General features: G+C 33.4%; 1 long non-coding RNA gene across 1 annotated transcript; it reads left to right on the top strand.

Moving 5' to 3' along the window:
- The first annotated feature begins 1,227 nt into the window (after positions 1-1,227).
- LOC125504811 lies at positions 1,228-3,198 on the top strand. The gene is made up of 2 exons (XR_007281708.1): positions 1,228-1,390; positions 2,967-3,198. It is a non-coding gene; the product is annotated as an uncharacterized LOC125504811 (long non-coding RNA).
- The last annotated feature ends 3,366 nt before the right edge of the window (positions 3,199-6,564 follow it).

Below are 6,564 nucleotides of genomic sequence, written 5' to 3' on the forward strand. Positions count from 1 at the left end.
TGCATGCTATTCATGTAACGACTTTGGCAATGACTCAATTTTACTGCTGGAAACCGTTGACATTAAGCTGTTCGGACATACCTGTAATAACCATATAATATCGCTCAAACAAAAACCGGAAATGCTTACTTTGACGGGAAAACTCAGCAATAATTCATCTTATGATTTATTTATCGCGTCCTAAACATCAGAGCCCTTAATTGGCAATTGTATTCGGCAGTCATCACCAATTGGAAAATCGCGACAAATAGATAAACCGCATTTATTATTAACACGCTAACTGGCCGGATTCGTAAATAATTTTATGTAAAGCCCATAATTCCCTTAGTAGCTGTAATAAAACTTTCCATATTAGTCCAGTTATGCCCTTAAATTCTATAGAACTCATTTAAACAATAACTTCCACTTTCCGGTCAATATAATCAGCATTTTATTCATCTCTCGACCATTCCGGAATCCTCAAATTCTGTAAAATAGCTCGTTCTATGAATCGTAAATGCATGCTCTGTGCTGTAAACTTAGAAAATAAACATTAAAAATTACACCCATCATCTAACGTTAACCGTTAACTGGCGTCGTTAATGCAAACTATAACGACTTTTTCAGAGTAATCGTGCAACTGCAATAGGGAGTTTGGGTACTTACAGCATTTCTAGAGCGGTTATCATGGATTGGAATTTTACTTCTGTTCGTTTTGTGCAACATTTGAAACTGTCTATTTATACAATATGGACATAGTCAGTCCAATAACGTGTATGGTATACTTTCTTGAATAAAAATAAAATATTGTTAATCGATAACAATTTATTTAATTCTAATTAACTTTGCTTACTACCAAAAATGTTTCAAACATGATGCTATTGCTTTTTAGAACATACTCCCGTTAATAATGTGGTTTTCAGACCTCGGCGCAAACATGTCCCCAGATGTTAGTGAAGAAACATTTTAGTTAGAGGGCTGGACATGTTCGGAAATTTTGTCAGCTCTGACATGAAAAGCGAAATTGAATGTTTCACATTTAAGTGCAAAGAATATTAAATCACTTTGTATTATAAATAAATTGAAGTAATTAATCAACATGAGCGACTACCGCGCTAAATTTCCAATGGTTCAAATATTATTGACAAATGAAAAACCGATAACATACCAACCTTATTCTTATGCTCCATTAACTTAACACATTTCAGGAAAAAATAAAAAAATAAAAGTTAGTCAACCATTAGTGTTGGAAAATAATGAGAAACAAAGCACGTTAAAAAGCGTCGTTTGTCATTTTTTTAATAATCACTTTATGGCCATTGTCAAGTTCAATTTATATTTCGTGACGGGGTTAAAATGTTTTCTTTTCGTTGAATATCAACCTTTCCATTATCAAGCTGACTCCAATAAGGTGAGTGTGTGCATATTAATCGATTCGGGCGATTCATTGCGGTGTATAGTACAATAGTTGAAGCTGTACCTCTTTAAAAAAACTTTTGTAACAAACGAGCATTATCTGCAAGTAAATAGCAATATGTCTCTGTAAAGCAGATTCAAAAATTTCCATTACCAATAGTACTGCATGCTATTGTTTTATTTCTTTCGATACTAGCAGTAACTATGTGGCTCTAAGCGATCTGGTTCGAAGTAAACTGGTAATAGACAATAAATCAGTTGCAGAATTAGCCAACAAATTTGTTCATGAACGTCTAAAATAATGATGTCGATAGAGTTACGGATGTGGCGACGTTCTTAAAACCTTGGGCTGTCTATTAATCATTGCTTGTTTGCTATACCGGTAGTTTTTCAATATGAAAGCGAATTTTAATTGGAATTCATTATTAAGCAAAATGCATCGCACGGATTAATAAAAAATAACAAACATGTCGCACAAACGTGTCTAAAACACTATGTGTGGCTTCGTTGCTTAAGAACTATTTACTACGTACTTGAGAAAAATCTGGATAATTCGAAAAATATCTTTTGGTTTTTTTATCGAATATTTTAAGTCCTGAAGATGCAATTTTAATTCTGCTGTTACGCGGTTGAACTGCTCAATAAAATAAAAGTTATACGGTTATGCTGAAAGCGATTTGGTTTCTCTTTGAAACTTTATTTAGTGCAACTCTCGTTCGGTTAATGCTTGTTTTTGCAAACAATTTGTGCCTCGGATAAATTTTCTACAGGGGGGCAAATGAAACATTGTAAAATTAGTTTTCACTAATGCTCCCACATGCTCTAAGCTCTGATTAGGACAAAGAAACGTTACTTTCATTTGAACACTACGGACATTAAGACTATAGCTCCAAAAAGTTTTTGAATTTTTCGCCCATCTCGTCATGTACAAAGTGGTCTCAAAAATCAACAGCGTATATTGAATTTTCGTCGTAAACTGTCTATACAGGTTGTTCTTCAACATGAGCTTTAGATCGCTAAAATGTAAAAAATAAGACCAGAAAAGTTATTGCTGCAAGACCAGAAAGTTGTCTTTTTAAGTTCACCCTGTAGATAGAACAGATGACCGAAAAATTAAAAAACAGTTCCGAGCTATTTGGTTTATCACTAAACTTTTGGTGTTGAGACCCTCCAACTAGGAACCATGCCGACCTTTGCAAAATTTGCATTTTTTGTAGAAAATGTATCTTAGGTCCTTAATTTTTACTAAAACATTGACTAACAAATGAGGCTCAACAACGTTTCAATCAGAAACCAAATCGCTCTAAACAATCGGAATTTATTCAACTCAAATGTTAGGGAAAATTTGGCTGTGTAACATTCATTTTGTTGAGCAGCTTAGTTTAGTTAATCGGTCGATTTTAAAAATCAGGAGTTAAATGAACATTTCCCTTCCTTAAGTAAATGGATGCTATTGATTTGTTGCCTATTGCATGTAAATCATTTGGAGAATTTGAGAAGTAACGGTAACGCAATTGCTGAATACTGAAACCATTTCTGTCTAGATAAGCAACTATCGCTAGCATTTTCAGCTCTTGGGCTAGACTGTAAAGGAACAACTTAACGCAAGATCAAAAAACCGTTTTAAAATTTCTCGCAGTTTCGTCTTCAACTGCAGCTGGCGAAAAGATCAGGACAAGCAGAATAGATGAATAGATGAATAGATGAACATCAAACGTTTCTACCATCTCCAAACAGTAATCAAACAATGTATTTTGACTCTTTAGCTTATGATAAACCGAATTAAAATATATTTTAATCATGCTTATTTAGATCCGTGAACGCTTGTAAAGATTATGGTAATTTGAAATGTTTTTAAAACTGTAACTGTTCAACTTTGGCTTAGTTGAGTGTGGCAATACTTTAATGATCTTGGAACTTATGAAATTTTTAAGCTTTTTCTGTAAAAATTTGGTTTAACTGTTCATTAGCACGCATGGCTAATATATTCAGACGAGTGTTAACTTCAAATGTTTCAGTTCAGTGTAAGCTTCTGTTAATATTTCGTCATTTTAAGACTTATTAATCCTTTTGTCACTTTACGTTGACGGCGATTAAATAGCTAATCTTGATTTTCGTACTGTACGTTTCATTTGGAGCAGCTTAGCATAGCATTTTTACATGGATTTGAAGTTTTTATAATCAAACTAAGCTAAAAATCTAGTGAGAATGAAAAAGGTCAATTGTTCAAAGATTGTTTTTGTTTTCATGTTCTGTTATAAATTATGAAATTCCGAAACACATTGCCCTGCTTGAACTTACATCTTTGCTTTGTCCAATAGAAAAGAAATAACATATTCTCTAAAATTAATAATAATAGTGTTGACTGTGTGAATCTATTAGAATCTATCATTATAGGGTACCAACTGACTTCTGAATCTCAGTAAGTATTTTCGCAAGTTTTTGAAAACTTTCTAGAGTTTACAAAAAATATCTTTCCTCTTGGAAAAACTACAACTTTGAATCACCCTGATTTTTCAAATGTTTACATTAACTTAAGCTTGTTCATCATACTGGCAAGCTTGTTTCCTCTTACTCATGTGAAAATATTCAGGTTACAAAATAAATTACTTACATATACGTACACAACATAGTTAAAATTTAAGAGGAAACCGTTTTAATACGTCGTTTCTGTTGCGCTTTGTCTAATACGCTATTAAATTCAAGTGTTTCTTTTAGGAGGCAACATTTAAATATTTGGTTATACATATCTAAACTATCAAACAGGCAAAACGTTACTCTTTGTCGGCGATTCGCCTTATTTACAAAACGAGCCCGTTAGGTAGATTAAATCGCCATCTCCAGTGGAATTCGTTTTACGGTGTGAAATAGCCATTTATGCGCGAAACCTGACAAATATTAATATAGTGTGTTCTACAAATTCCACGATGTGTGCAAAGACGTGCGCCGAAGAATTTTAACAAGAGCAATCGCTTCATGAAGCCATTATTCTTCCTCGTACAATTATTTTGAACTCAACTAGCTAATGGTCGAAAAAAAATCTGAAAAATCGTATAATTTTCCCGCTCTGTGGCTAAAAAAACGACTCGAGTGTTAAAATATAATTAACCGTGTAATATAAATTAAGAGTAATGTTGAATACCTGTCAAAATAATTATGCCGGCGATATTTTGTAGTTCCATGTGTGTGATCGTCCCGGCTCGTATTGTGTATGCAAGAAGAAGCCTGCACTGGAATATTTAATAAGATTGAACTCATTTTGAATTCTTATGGGATACATGTAGTTACTACCAGCAAACGCGAATATTAACAACTAGGCAGCAATAATTTGCAAACAGGCCTGTACTGCTCGCTGCCATATTTTAATATGACCATTAATAGAATGCAGAACAATTTCTCGATAATTTTGAGTTTTTCTTTAAGTGCTCGATTGTAAAATTTTGCATTTTTCATCTTCGCTTAACTGATTATAAAATTTGATTTTCTTGAGCTAGTTCATAGGTAGCGTGTAGATGTTCATCTATCAAATTCTTCACACCTGGCCTTTACTTTCATCGATATTTTCTGTTAGCACCAGTTTAAGTGTTGAGTACACCAATCCTCACAGAATGTGCCCCAGATAAGTTGTTTTTTGTGATTTAATCATGCTGATCAATGCGCTTTCCACACGCCTCAGTACTTCTTGATTTGTTACATGATCGATATAAGATTCGCAAGAGCCTACGCAACAGCCACATTCCAATTGCTTCTTCTTCAATTTTAGTATTCTTAATCTGAGGCTTTGGGGAATTGAGGACAAATTAATATTTATTTCGTTTTACAAAAAATGTATCTGCTACCCAAATTTCAACTTACCCGCACAGCAAACTATCATCTGATATGATTGCTGCTAGTTACACTCACGTTGAGCAGCTGAAAAACACTTTCTCAGTAGTACAATTAAAACAGTATGAAGGTAAGTGAGCATTCGGCCCTAAGAATCTGGAGGTGTTTTATTCTCGAGATAGAGAAGAGAGATCGGCTGTTTGATCTGAATGCAACTTTCGAATGATGCTAAGAACTTTGATATGGATATCTATGAAATTGTTAAACAGCACGTTTGGGTAAACGCTATCAAAAACCTTCAGCTAGCTTATAGAGCATATGGAAATATGTTCTCTTAGGTCATAACCTTTCTGGATCAGTCTCTTCATTGGTGACCCTCATTTCTTATATATTCTTCGGTGTGTAATTTTTAAGAAAGCCTGAATCGAGTTCAGAAGAGCGAGTCTGAAAGTTATTCTTCTGGATAGCTTCAAACATGTATTTTACTCAATTCAGAGGTCTGTTGCTGTCATATTACGTTCAAAAGTTTACACAGTCGATTGGTGTCTATTAACTTTGCTATCCCCAATTAGATGTTGTCCAGGAACTCTGCCATTCTTTAACAATTTACATTTCCTAGGAAATTCTTCCACTTATTGTCACTTGGTTGGTGCCACTTATGGTTCTACCAGAAATATTTAAAAAAATCTGACGGTCAAATCTGAGTAGTTGGATCAAAGGTATATATATATAAAGGTAAAATAATTCTGCCCATGTTACTTTTGTATAGGGCTTCGAAATATTTATTAGTCTTTCAAAATATCAAAAACGTAAGTTTAGGTAAAATTTGAGTTTTTGCGCCATATTTTATGGTTGTTTTTTCCTTTCCAGTCCATACACATTATGGACGAAGGGCAGAGAGGTTTTTGTCATAAAACATTTTTCGTTTAGAATGTATGTAAGTACCCTCATTTATTTTGTATAATTACTAGTTAAAGACTATATTAAATTTATTTTGCTTTATTTTTTTTAAATAAGAAGCATATTAAAGAAAGGCTTAAAGAAAAACTGCTTGTTTCCTTCAAATATTTACTAGCTATATACATAAATCCTGTATATTATTATAGTTTTTCATATTGTGTTCTTAAAGTTTGAGGTGTTAAAGTTCTTATATGGAGTCCACGTTGTCTATCTGCGATCACTTTTTTCCAAAATTTTAAACTACATTTATCGTTGAACTGAACTATCGAAGCAAGCGCAAATGTTTCATAATAGATACTTTGAATTTGTAAGAAGGGCTTTCTCCAGATACAGAATTATTGGTGAACATAAAGCGATATAATTCGCTCTGATTCATCAACATTC

Source organism: Dendroctonus ponderosae, unplaced genomic scaffold, assembly GCF_020466585.1.
Source record: "Dendroctonus ponderosae isolate FM_Combo_2020 unplaced genomic scaffold, Dpon_F_20191213v2 Dpon_F_20191213_6, whole genome shotgun sequence".
Classification (NCBI taxonomy): Eukaryota; Metazoa; Arthropoda; class Insecta; order Coleoptera; family Curculionidae; genus Dendroctonus; species Dendroctonus ponderosae.